This window comes from Equus przewalskii, chromosome 7 (assembly GCF_037783145.1).
Source record: "Equus przewalskii isolate Varuska chromosome 7, EquPr2, whole genome shotgun sequence".
NCBI classification, from domain to species: domain Eukaryota; kingdom Metazoa; phylum Chordata; class Mammalia; order Perissodactyla; family Equidae; genus Equus; species Equus przewalskii.
In genome coordinates this window covers 14,047,995-14,061,417 of record NC_091837.1, presented here as the reverse complement: position 1 = coordinate 14,061,417, position 13,423 = coordinate 14,047,995, and positions in this window count along the sequence as shown.

The following is a 13,423-nucleotide window of genomic DNA, read 5'->3' as shown; positions in this document are numbered from 1 at the left end:
ACAGGACCCAGAGACCCAGCACCTAGGGAGGCCTGGGGGGACGGAGGGGCCTCCTCCTCCTTTAGCACTGGGACTCAGGCACTCAGAGGTCCTGAGTCCTAGTAAGGGACCTCGTCTGACCTCCCCTGCTGAGGACACCAGCACATGCAGGTCACCTTCCTGGCTTCTCTGCCAACCTTTGTCTCAGCCTTTAAAACTTTCTCTTCCAAATGTCATTGTGAAACTTTGTGAATTTTCCTTCTCCTCCACTAGATGCTGCTCTACACCCATGTAACACAGCGCCCATCTCTGATTCCAAGAGTCCTGGTATGGATGAGACAGGGAGGTCATCTGGTCAGTCCTTCTCACTTTCCAGAAGGCAAGTGGAGACCGGAGTGTTTACCAGGCTCGTTGACATCATGATGACGATATTAACTCTAATAGCTGTAGCTTGACCAGCACTCCACCTGTGCTAGTCTCTTTACACAGATTAGCTCCTGAAACCCCACAGGCCCCTGTGATGTCAGTTCTTATCCTACAAATGAGGAAATTGAGTTTCAGAGAGGTGAGGTGACCAGCTCAGAGTCACACAGCACATAACAGGACAGGCTGTTATTTGACCAAGTTTTTCTCTAAGTCCAGATGCCAGAACCATAGTGTTGTCCTGTTGCCCATGACAATGGCTATTTATTAAGCTCCTACTATGTGCTGGGCACTTGGCAAAGCTGGGAGAATACAGAGATGGATAGGACAGACCCATTCTATGGTGGCTTGTTATGTGTCCTCTCCCCTGGGAACTTTGAGAGCAGTGCCCACAGGCCCCAGCGCCTCACTCAGAGCTTGGCACAGAGTAGGGCCTCATTTAATGCTGAATAAATGAATTAGCTGCTGCAGGTTATTCAACAAGCACTTACAATAATTGCAGCTAGAATATCTTCCTCTTGGAAAGTAAAACCAAAACAAGTTAGACCATACTTTTCAAGAGATGATGCTGGGTCAATTTTTTTACATGGAAATCTTTAACCCAACCTCAAAATCATCTCCAAAAATCAGTTCCAGATTTATTGTGGATCTAATTGTTCAAGGTAGAACAAAAAATGCTTAGAATAAACAAAGGAAAATGTTTTCTCAACTTTGGGGGGCATGTAAAGATGCTGTAACTAGGGTACAACGGTGCTGACCATGAAGGAAAAAAATGACTCCTATGAAATGAAGAACTTCTGTTCATCAGTAGACACCATTAAAAGCATGAAAGATAAGCCACAAAATGGAAAAAGATTTCTGCAATCCACAGATCCAACAAAGGACTGGTGTTTACAAAGAAAACTGGAGAAAATAGGCAATAGACATGGATGAGCACTTCCTAGAAGAGGGGATCCGTTGATAAAACTGAAATTAAAATGTGCTCAACCTCATTAATCTTCAGTGAAGTACAAGTTGACAATCCGTTAGTGCTCCTATTACATGTGCGCCAGAATGGCCACAGTGGAAATTGTCGATATTGAGTGTTGCTGAGGATGTGGAGGAACTGGAACTCCATTCAGCTGATGATTGGATAAGTTGATACAAAACTCTGGAAAACTATGTGTTAATATCTCCTAAAACTTAATACAGTCATACCCTTGGACTCCACAGTTGCCTCTCTGTATAACCCCAACACAGACGTGTACTCGTGTTCGCAAATACACAGGAACTGGAACATTCAGAGCACCACTATTCCTATGAGCCCCAGTTGTGAAACTATCCAAATGCCCGTTAACATGAGGATGGATAAAGTATGGTGTATTCACACAGTGGGATGCTGCACAGTGTTGAGAACGAGCATCTTTGACTGCACGCAGCAGTGCGGACGAGCCTCACAAGCACAGAGTGAGGGAATCAGACTCCCAAAGAGCACCTGCTGTTTGCCAGAGACTGTGATAAGCAAGTGACACACGTGGTCTCAGTAAGTCCTCATCACCAGACCCTGAGTTGCTCTAATGGTCCCATTTTACAGATGAGGAGACTGAGGCTCAGAGCCTTAGGTCCTTCATCTACATTTTCCCATGGAGCAGATGATGCTCTCAAGTGCGTATCTTTGGGACTCACACTCCCACCAAGAGATGGAGGCCGTGCCCAACACCTTTCCCCTGAGGTCTTCAGGGGCTGGGAGGCACCCCACCTCTAGGGGGTCCCCACTTCCTCCTCTCTGAAGAGGGTGGAGAGATCCCACACACCAGAGTTCGGAGCAACGGGACTGTCTATGGGCACAAAGAACAGCATTGTTTCCATCACCCAGGAGGGAGAATGTCCTTCTCCATGATGTCCTTTATTCTGATCTGCCGTTGCTTTCTAGCATCTAGTGATCACAACCTGGCCGGGGAGCAATCTGGTATCTGATGGATGGATCTTCTTGTTCAGAATGGGTGAGTGTGACCACAGCGCACAGTTTTGGTTCCACAATGGGGTGTGGGCACCAAAGGCTGTGGTGTCAGGGCATTTCTCAGTGGTAGCACAGGTCCTGCCTTCCTACATTCTTCTTGTCCTGGGGCCTCGGACTTCTCATCCAACACTGTTCAGTGGACAGAGAATGTCACCCACAAATGGAAAGCATGTACATAAGTCTAAAATTTTAGCCACCATATTAAAACAAAGGCAAAATTAATAATATATTTTATTTTACCTAATATATTCAAAATGTTATTATTTCAATACACAATCAATATACCAAATGGCAAGGAGATATTTTACATTCCTTTTTCTTAATAAATCTTCAAAGAATATTTGATAATACAGCCATCTCAGTTCAGACTTGAGATGCTCACTCACCCCATGTGGCTGATGGCTAATGGCCAGGGCAGCTCCAGTGCAGTCAGTTCCACACAGCGCTCTGGTCAAGGTGCCTTGACTCCTCCTTAAAGATGACGTTTATCGATGCTAAGTGTTTGCCAGGCATGGTGCCCAGCACTTCCTATGCCTTCTCTCACCGTCACCCTGGGAGGCAGATATTCTTGTTGTCTCCGTTTTACACATGGGAAAACCAAGACACAGAGAGACTGAGTAACAAGCACAAGGTCACGAGACTTAGAAATGACAGAGGCAGAATGTGAACCCATGCAGCCTGGCATCCCAGCTCAAGCGTGTCATCACAAGGCTTGGCCGAGTCCTTCATTAAAATGAAAGTGCATGTTTACTACGATAGCATACTTTAGCATGTAGGATTCCTTTAAAGGCATGGCATATACATTAATCCAAATATTTGCCCAGTCCAAACAGCCCATTCCCAGTTTACAGAGACACCTTTTGGTCAGAAAGCATCTTGCTCAGAAGACTGCTTATCCCACTTATGACACAGAGAACGTATTAATCAATGCTGCAGGGCACAGTAAAGGCAGAATCTTGAGTTCAGCTCCGTAGGGTTGCCAGGAACATTCTAATGTAAGGCTAATCAGAGCAAGATGCAGGTGAACCCCAACTGACACACAAACCTGGTCCTGAGATTAGGGTGACCGACCGCCCCAGTTTGCCTGGGATGGAGGAGCTTCCCCTGACTAGGAACTTTCAGTGATAAAGTCCTGGGCAAACTTGGACAAGTGGTTCTCCCTCCCTGAGATGGTACAGGCTGGGCAAACCCTCACAGGTGGATGGAGCTGCCCACTGGCTCCCATAAGAACTGATTCTTTTCCATTCTGGATAATCTTTCTGTTGCCAGGACCCTGAATTATTTGACCCTTGGTTCAAATGCTGGTCCTAGTTGATGTGACTCTTTGGTTTGCACCACCCAATGGACACTCCTCTGCCCTCCGCCCCCACCCACTCTTGGCCTCTGGCCTCTTTCCCATGCTGCCACCAAGGGGATGTTGAAAACTGCAGATACAATGTCAAGATCTTCTCCTCCAGTGCCTGGGGCTGAAAACCCTTCAGTGACTCCCCAATGTTCCATTTCACCACTGGATCTTGGTCTTCAGGGCATGTGGTCCTTGATCTTGGAATTTTGGGTCTGGAAATTAGCGGTTGGGGAAAGACATAGGATAGCAAAAAATTGGTAATTTTGGTTATTAAGGACAGGGAAAAAAGACAACATACACACGTCCACTGTCTCCATGATTTAATAAAGGAAGACCATGTTAACACCTGAAGAGTAGGAGAGACGTGATTCAGGAATAAACAGCCATCGCCCTTCCCAGGCAGGGACAGCTGGTGTCCTTACACTGATATTTTCACTCCTGAGAACTTCTGCCACTGGTATATGGATTTGAGTCTTGTCGCCATTACTTCCTAGCTGTGTGACCTTGGGGAAGCAGCTTCGCCTTTCTGTGCCTCACTGGCTTCTTCTTGGGGTCGTCGTGAGGATGAAATGAGGGAACCTGTGAGAAGCCCTTAGCTGACTCCATAACCTGCAGGGGCGATGGGGAGGGATCCCCACTGCACAGTAGCGCCCCCTCTTGGCTCTGTGCCTGGAGTACAGGCCAGAGGCTTTGGAGCAGTAATGAGGCTCCCCAGGCAGGAGTGGGGACCTGGTGTAAGGCAAAGGGTGAGGCTGAGCGGGAAGAAAAGCTAAGTATTCATGGAGTCATTTAAAGTCCAGGACGTCTGTCTCCCTGAGAATAAGTTTGTTCCTCGGAAGCTACTGTCCAGGCTGTGAGCTCTGGAAGATGAGGGACAATGGAATCTCTCTGCACCCCAAACCAGGGAGGCTGTTTTATGTGCATTTAGGGGGAGCTGCCTCTTCACGCAGGGCAGGGAGCCTTGGCACTGTCACCCACAGGGTGGGGCTGGATGTGGGGTTACTGGAGCCACAGCCCCCTGCCTCTGCTCTCCTGCAAGGTCTGAGGGATGAAAGGGGACAGCAGACTGCATAAGGCAGCCTTTCTGTGATGTCCCCAGATAGGGACACATGCAAGCTCGGTGCTCTCCCCACAAGGGACTTGCACCAAGGGAGCCATTAGCTACTGGGAACAGCCGTGTGTCCTCAGAAGGAGGGTGGCAGGAGAGTCTGGGAGACATGAGACAGACTCGAGCACTCTCTCCTGTGACATTTCTTCCCTGAGGGAGAGGCTGACATGGATGTTCCTTCCTGTCTCTGCTCGCGGACTCTTATTTAACCCGCGAGCCTGGGAAGGAACCTCTCAAAGGACAGAGAAGGTGGCTCTGGGAGTAGGCAGGCTTGTGTTCGAATCCTGGTTCTGACACTTGCTGACCATGTGACTTGGGGCAAGTCATTGTTTCCTTGACCTTGTTTCTGCATGTGTAAACTGGGGATGATAAAGTACATCCCTCAGGGATCTGATGTGAGACTTGAATGTGCTGATCTACTCCACAATCTCAGATGCCTCCAGGGGCCAGGCAGGAAGGTGAGCGAGAGAAGTGGGCCAGGTGTAGGCAGCAGGGAGTGGTGGGGACTGTGGTAAACCAGGAGCACAAACACTCAGTGGGGACAGCTGCTGGTCAGCGTCGTCTGGTCCAGGGCATTCAGGCACTTGATCAGGGCATGATAGACACCCTCAGAATCCCAGAATATGGGTTTTTTGCTCAGGGGTCTCTGGGTGGACTTCGGCCCTGTTGGACTTAACTGCCCTGAAGACAATCTGGTTAGCAGTGATGTGTGGTAGAAAGAAATGTGGGCCGGTGCCACCAGTTTTTTCAAAAGTCCAAGAAAAACAGGAAATTAGCTCTATTTTTCAATGTTGGCAATTAAACAACATTTTAAAAACAATGTACTGGGATCCAGACAAAACCCTGTGTTAGCTGTGTGACTTTGGGCAAGTCTCTTAGCATCTCTGAGCTTCTGTGCATCCATGAATAATGAGTTAAGAATAGCCGTAGCTCCTGATCTTAGCAGTTTACATAAATTACTTCCCGGAACCTTTTCCTCAATGTGATAAGGGAGGGGTTACTTATCACCCCTCATCACACAGACAGGGACACAGGCACAGAGAAGTTCAGTCACTTGCCCAGAATCCCACGACGGTAAGTGACAGGGCGTGGAGAGGTTTAGAGGAAAAGACGCAGGCAGAGTGGTCAGTGAATGTTAGCTACTGTTGGATCATCGTCATGATTATTACTATTATTAGTGACAGAAATGGCTCAAGGTCAGTTCTCACCCTTAATTTGATGGTCGGAGGAAGCCGCTGGACTGGACAGTCAGACAAAGACCAGGCTGGCTCTGGATTCATCTCTGTGTTTTTGCAGGGAGCTCTTGGCCACATTAGTAGTCCCTTTGCACAGGCACTGGCCACCCTGCCGATGGGATTCCTGGGACGACAGTTGGATTTAGATCCCGTGCAGTGAAGAGATTCTCACTCTGGGGACCAAGCCAATGGTGACTGTCATTACAGCCCGAGTTGTTATGACATTAATATGTGTTTGCTCTTCATTGAGTGGGCTGTAACACGGGTTGACAAGTGACCCTGAGGAGCAGTTGACATGAGAGTGGGGAGCCTACTGGACCTGGAGAGGCCCAGCTGGTAGAGGAGCCGTGGAGCAGAGGCTGGAGGAGGCCGACCTCTGTCCGGGACTGTGTTCAGCACAGCCGGAGCTCCCACTGGGATCTGCTCAGGACAGAGTCCCGCTGAGAGAGAGAGCTGACTGGCAGTGAATTGTGGGAGGAAGAACAGATTTGGGGTTGGTAGAAGTGGATTTGTATTTCAGTGTTGCAGTTTTCTACCTGTGGTCCCGGGGAACTGGGCCTTGTTCCCTGACACTCCGTTTTCCCATCTGCAAACTGACAACTAACAGAACCTGTTGCACGGATGATGATGAAATGAGTCTGTATTTGCAAACACATGTTCTACTGCAACAGGAGGCCATCAAGCATGGTCGTGATGAGGCTATGGAGAAGGGGGACCTGGGGTCGAATCCTGCCTCGTTCACCTTCATGCTGAGTGACCTTGGGTAAGTCACTCCACCACTTGGAGCCTCATGTTCTTACACTGGGATAGGAGACACGCTCCTGCCCAGGGCGGTTGTGATCATTCCTTTAGATGATGCACGCAAGGATCGGTTAGCCCCATGCACGGAACAGAACGTGAGCTCGGCAAGAAGAGGGCATTCTTTTTGTCCATTTGATTCTTATCCACCCAAGCCGGGCACAGAGGGGGCTCTCAGTGAACAGTGGCTCAGTTGCTCAATGCCTTAATGTGTTCTTCAGGAAACAGATGACATCCTCAAAGTGGGCAATTTGAGGAGAGTTTAATTTAAAAATTAACACTAAAATACATTTAAATAATAAAATAGCCATTAAAATTATTCATACATGGATGATTTACAAATGTGTGGACGAGACATTGGGAAACCAACCAGGGACAGTGCTGTGAGCCAGGGCTACGTCAGTGGGGAGCCCTTACCGTCTTGGATTCCTCAAGATGATTGTTCCAGCACTTCTCTTCCTGAGCCATGTGATCCTGTAGGGCCACCTCCATTGGAAGAGGAAGAATGAACATCCCCACTCCACAGGTTGAGGGCTTGACCATGGGACTTGCTGAGGTCAACCGACTATGAAGGAGGAAGTGATGAGAGCAGAGGCTAGAAATGTGCTTGTGTGGCTTGGCTCACTTCTTGTGCTTCTGTCATTTGTCCTGAGGAGAGCAGGCTCCAGGTATCTGACGGCCTCAGAAGGAGGAGACCCGTGGAGCAGATCTGACCCCATCTGGCAGCCTGGACCAAAATGAGCTGAGCCCATCAGAGTCAGAGCTGACCTGCAGACCCGTGAGCAGAAAACCTGATGATTGCTCTGGTAGCCACTGAGATTCTGAAGTTGCTTGTAATGTGGTGAAAACTGACTGATGCCCACCTCCAGAGGAGGAGGGGCCGGGAGTGCAGTTACTGGACTGGGTTGCCTGATATGAGCTGTGACCCCAGTAGAGGGGAGCCGACAGCTCCTCCGGACTCCTTTCCCTCCTTTCAATCTCCTGCAGCTGCCCCCAATGGACTAGACTCCACTCATGATGGGGAAGAAGGGAGCCATTGATAGGGCCACTGAAGACCAGCCCCGGGCCCAGCGTATGGTGGAGAAGGTGGATGTGGAAGGGCCAGTGGAATGATCCAGCACAATGAAGAAGGAAGGTGGGCATGTGGGCTCTTGGATTCACACAGTGCTGTGCCAGGCTGCTTTGCACAAGGAGCCACGTCAACCTACAGTCCTTGGGGCATCTCCCCCTAACTCTTTCCTCAGTCTCCCTGGTTTCTCTTGTCCTGGCCAGTGATCCGGAGCATTCTCTGGGATCTGAAGCTCAGTGGAGTGAGCCAGCAGGACTTCCTCGAACAATCCTACAGTTACTTCAGAATTTCTCCCCTCCCCAGTCCATCAGCCAAAGAGAAGTTGTTCCCAAGATTATTACGGTTGAGAGGGAGAATTTCAGGGAATATCTTTTGAATGTGTTGCCTCCCAATGTCTTTATCAAAACCACGTGTTGCAAGGTCTTGTTCACGTGAGTCCCAAGCTCTATCCTGTCCTGTCCACGTGTCTTGCTGGTCAAGAGACCTGGGCCTCCTTTTCCTTGCACAGGAGCAGTTTAGCACAAAGTGCAGAGCAGGAGTTTTGAAGTCCCATGGAAGTGGTGGTAAAGCCTGACTTGCCCTCTTGGCAGCTGGGTGACGTTAGGCAGATGACATTACCTGACTCCTGAACCAGGGGAGATAATAGCAGCAGCAGGTCCTGGGGCCACTTTGAGGGTTAAATGGGATGGACATTCGTGCCCTGAGCACAGAACTTTGTTCATGCTCATGAAACTCTTGTTGTTGCTCCACACTTCCTAAGTGAGGTCAGGGTGGACTGGGACTCTGGAAGGGGCTGGGGGCACAGAATGTTCTATTGGATGTCACAGCATTCAGTGACCCATTCCTGGTATTGGGAGGACCACGCGCAGTTCTTCCATCAGCGGAATCCCGTCAGCTCTCAGAAAAGCAAAATTGCTCTCCTTTCCAGGCAGGCAGGAGCTGGACATCCCTTGGCCTTCCTGGGCTCTGGGCTGCACTGGGCAGGGGATTTCTCGTAGGATTAGACATTGGTGGTCTCGTGCCATCCATCTGTTAAGCAGCTCATTCCATTCTGGAGAAGTAGGTATCTGCCAATCCCTGTAATATCCAGGGATTTGTGAATTCTTAAATCTGAATATACATTTACGGGTATGAATTCAGTGATGAATGTAGGCCAGCCTGAATCTTGTAGATAAACAATATGTGTAAGATGATTGCAGAGGAAAAGTAGAGAATGTCCGGGAAGCTGTTCAGATGGGAGAGAAGCTATTGTCTGTTTTCACCCACCTGTCTCACACCCACTGCATCCACTACCAACCCAGCCACCCACTCAATACCCCACTTTATACCCACGCCATTCTCCATCCATCCATTCCTCAACCCACCCCAACCCCCTTCAAACCCACCCATCCATCCTCTAACCACCCACCACCAGCCCCCATCCCATCCATGCACCATCCATCCACCATCCTCCACCCAGACATCCATCCCGTCCATCCATCCATCCATCCATCCATCCATCCAGACATGCACCACTCACCCACTCTATCCATCCATTTAACAAACATTTGTTAATTACTCATCATGTGCCAGGGCTTGTGTTATGGACCAGGGACACATATAACTAAGACTTGGATCCTTTTCCCAAGAACCTCCTATCTGGTGTGCAAGATATATATTCTAAAATTAAAAAGACACAATAAAACTCAACTAAGTTTTAACAAGACGTGGCATTCAGGAGGCAGCAACCTGTGGTGGTTACGCACACAGGTTCTGAAACCAGACCAACTTGACTTTGATTTGGGCTCTGCCACTTGCTAGATGGATGTCCTTGTACCAATCACAGCACTCCATCGAGCCTCAGTTTCCTCATCTGCTAAGCAGGAATAACAACTGCATCTACTGCAGAAGGTCATGGTGAGAACTGAACAAGTCAACAGTAAGAAGGTTGACCCACTGGGAGAGGGTCACCCAGCAAAGAGCTGCAGGTGTCCTCTAGGAACTTGAGAGCTGCCCCTGCTGACCACCAGCAAGAAAATGGGAACCACAGTCCTACAGCCTCAAGGAACTGGATTCTGCCAACAACTGTGTGAGCCTGGAAGGGGACCCTGAGCTCCAGAAAGCAGCCCACTGACACTTCAATTGTAGTGTCGTGCACCCTGAGGAGAAGACCCAGCTAAGCCTGCCTGGATAGTGACTCGTGGAAACTGCGAAATGTTAGTTGTGTGTTATTTTAAGCCACCCAGTTTGAGGTAACTTGTGATGTGGTAATAGACAACTAAGACATTAAGTAACCTGCCCATGGCTGCGTAGCTCCTCAGTCATGGGGCCGGGATTCAGGACAAGAGTGAACCACCCCACGTACTGAAAGATAAGCAGCCAGAGGGCTTAAGAAGCAGAAGATTTTCTGATTAGCACTCAATCGACTGGAAAATTCAATTAATCAGAATCTCTATTTCCCGGACCTTATGATTAGTCAGGGATTTTCTGGATTTGAAATCAAGTTTCCATGGCAATTGGAACAAATACCATGGATGCCCTGATGCTGCTGGAGCCATGCAGCGACTGTAGAGTGGGGAGCGGGCGGAAGAAAGTTCTGCTGCACACGTTGTACAAAGGCCTGAACAAGTGTGCCCACCTTGAAAAGGGGCAGGCTTGCTTACTGAGCAGCAGCCGTCTGACTTTATGCCTCTGCTCTGTTCCTCCCCATCGGACCCCACGGACATTTACATCTCTGGACATATGACTTATTCCTTTCAAAGGAAGAGAATGACTCGTGGGGGTGGTGGTCTACCAGTGAAATGCCACCACCACTACCAAAGTAACAGCAGCAGCTCGCAGATCTTCGGAGCTTCCCCGAGCCTCACACAGAGGCCCCCTGGGACCTGTGGGGCCCCCAGGCAGACTCATCATTGGCACCCTTCATGTCATTACTCTTTAATCTTTATTCATCATCTGTTTACTGGGTGCCAGGAAAGCGAAGCTTTCTATTAATAAAACGACATGCTTTTTTCACACTCAGGGTGGGTCAGGTACTTTACTCCAGTATGAATGGAGAGGAATGTGAATTTACTCATTCGCACCCCAGGGCCGGCGTGGCATCAACGACCTGAAAACATTGGGCAAAGTCTTCCCTCCTCTTCTCCATCCTGTTTCCTCCCTTCACTTTCAGTTTGCAGCTTCTTAGGAGACATATTAAAGCGACCAACATTTGGGTCAAGAAATGTCTCCTTTCCAGATAAGAGCTCTGTGCTGTGAACCAGTACAGTGCAAACATCCTCAACAGACCAGAGCTGATGCAGGGGGCCAGAGTTTTTCACGTTTTCACCAGTGTGTTCTGTCTCCTGGAGAGTGTGTTTTGCCTGCAAGAAGTGTGTATCAACCTGAGGAAACCACCCCACAGCGCCATCTAGTCAAGGGGTCCTGACGCCCCCTGCGGGCGGGCTGGCCCATTAACCTTGTCAGTTTGGCTGAGCACTTGGATGAAATCGGCTCACCTTTTTCTTCCTGTCGCTTTGTGAGGCAGATCCAGTATGGGCCCCATTTTCTAGCTGAAGAAACTGAGGCTTAGAGAGGTGAACAGATGGGCCCAGGCTCAGACAGCCGTTAAGTGGCAGAGCTCAGATCTCAACCACATACAGACGGGCCCCGGAGCCTGCGCTTTGGTTCATTATGTCGGATACTCAACAGTGGGATCCGGGTGCACAGTTGGCGTGGTTGAGGGGTGACTGTATCCAGGGTGAGCCGCCAGTGTCGCCAGGATGAAAGGATAAGGGAGCTTTTGTGGGGAGAAGCAAACAGAGAAGAGCATGGGAGGTGATGCTTACCTGAGTCTCTGCCCTGGGTGACAGACTCACTGTGAGGCCGCAGTGACAGACTCACTGTGAGGCCCCAGTGACAGACTCACTGTGAGGCCCCGGGTGTCAGACTCACTGTGAGGCCCCCGGTGACAGACTCACTGTGAGGCCCCGGGTGACAGATTCACTGTGAGGCCCCGGGTGACAGATTCACTGTGAGGCCGCAGTGACAGACTCACTGTGAGGCCCCGGGTGACAGACTCACTGTGAGGCCGCAGGCGACAGACTCACTGTGAGGCCCCAGTGACAGACTCACTGTGAGACCCTGAGTGACAGACTCACTGTGAGGCCCCAGTGACAGACTCACTGTGAGACCCCGGGTGACAGACTCACTGTGAGACCCCGGGTGACAGACTCACTGTGAGGCCCCAGTGACAGACTCACTGTGAGACCCCGGGTGACAGACTCACTGTGAGACCCTGAGTGACAGACTCACTGTGAGGCCCCAGTGACAGACTCACTGTGAGACCCCGGGTGACAGACTCACTGTGAGACCCCGGGTGACAGACTCACTGTGAGGCCGCAGGAGACAGACTCACTGTTGGTGGGAGAGCCTCAGCTTTAGCACTTCTCAGAGTTGTCTCTTCTCCCCTGTTTTCCTGTTTACAGTCGGCTCCTTCCATCCATTGGAGAGTTCTAGAGAACCCACAGTGAGAAGCACTGTTTTAAGCATTGGTTGGTGAATTTGACAAAATCCCTCTGTCATGCAGCTTGAATTCTAATATGAAGGTAAAAGAACAAAGAAGAGAACCAATAAATGAATTAGTTGTGAGAAGATAATAAGTAATGTGATGGAAGCAGGTGATGAAGTGGCTGACAACAGCAGTGGGGTCTGTGTGGAGAACACAGAGAAGATCCGTCTGAGGAGATGACAGCAGAGCTGAGACACGAATGCAGACAGGGAGGCAGCCAGGCCAGGACTTGGAGAAAGAACATTCCAGCCACATAGAAGAACAAGTGCAAAGGCCCTGGGGTGGGCATGAGCATGGCCCAGATGAGGAAGAGGCTAAAGCTCCATGCATGTGCTGAAACACAGAGGGGCCTGGGGTGGCTAAGGTCAGAGATGAGGTCAGCAGGGCACAGTAGGGTGCATTAGGGTAAGAAGAAGAACCTGGACTTTATCCTGCTGGCATCAGGGAGCCACATAAAAAAAAAAGCAGAAAAAAAAAAGCAAAAAGAAAGCAAAAGCATGATCCAAGTTTTACTTTCCAATGATCTCTCTGATTGCAGTGGGGAGAATTAGAGAGAGAGCTCCAGGATGGCAACAATGAGAACAGGGAGCAGGCCCTGCGGTGGTCCTAGCCCGGGACGTCCTCAGGGATTTCTCGTCTTGCCCACTCTGGTTACACTGGAATCCTTGCCGGTTCCTTCAACTCACCACGCTCTTTCTTGCCTCCAGCTTTCCCACATGATGCTCCCTCACCTGCAGTCCTCTTTCCGCCTCTTTCTCTAGCAACCTCTCCAACTCCTTTTGTAGACCTCATTCTCTGTATCTTTTCCCCTGGGAGGACTTCCCTGACCCCACGCCCAGGTGAGTGCTCACGGCACCCAGCTCTTCCTCTCGGGAGCACTCCGCAAGCTTGCGAAGCCCACTGCCGCCCTCCTCCCCTCCGTGAGCCTAGCAAGGCGAC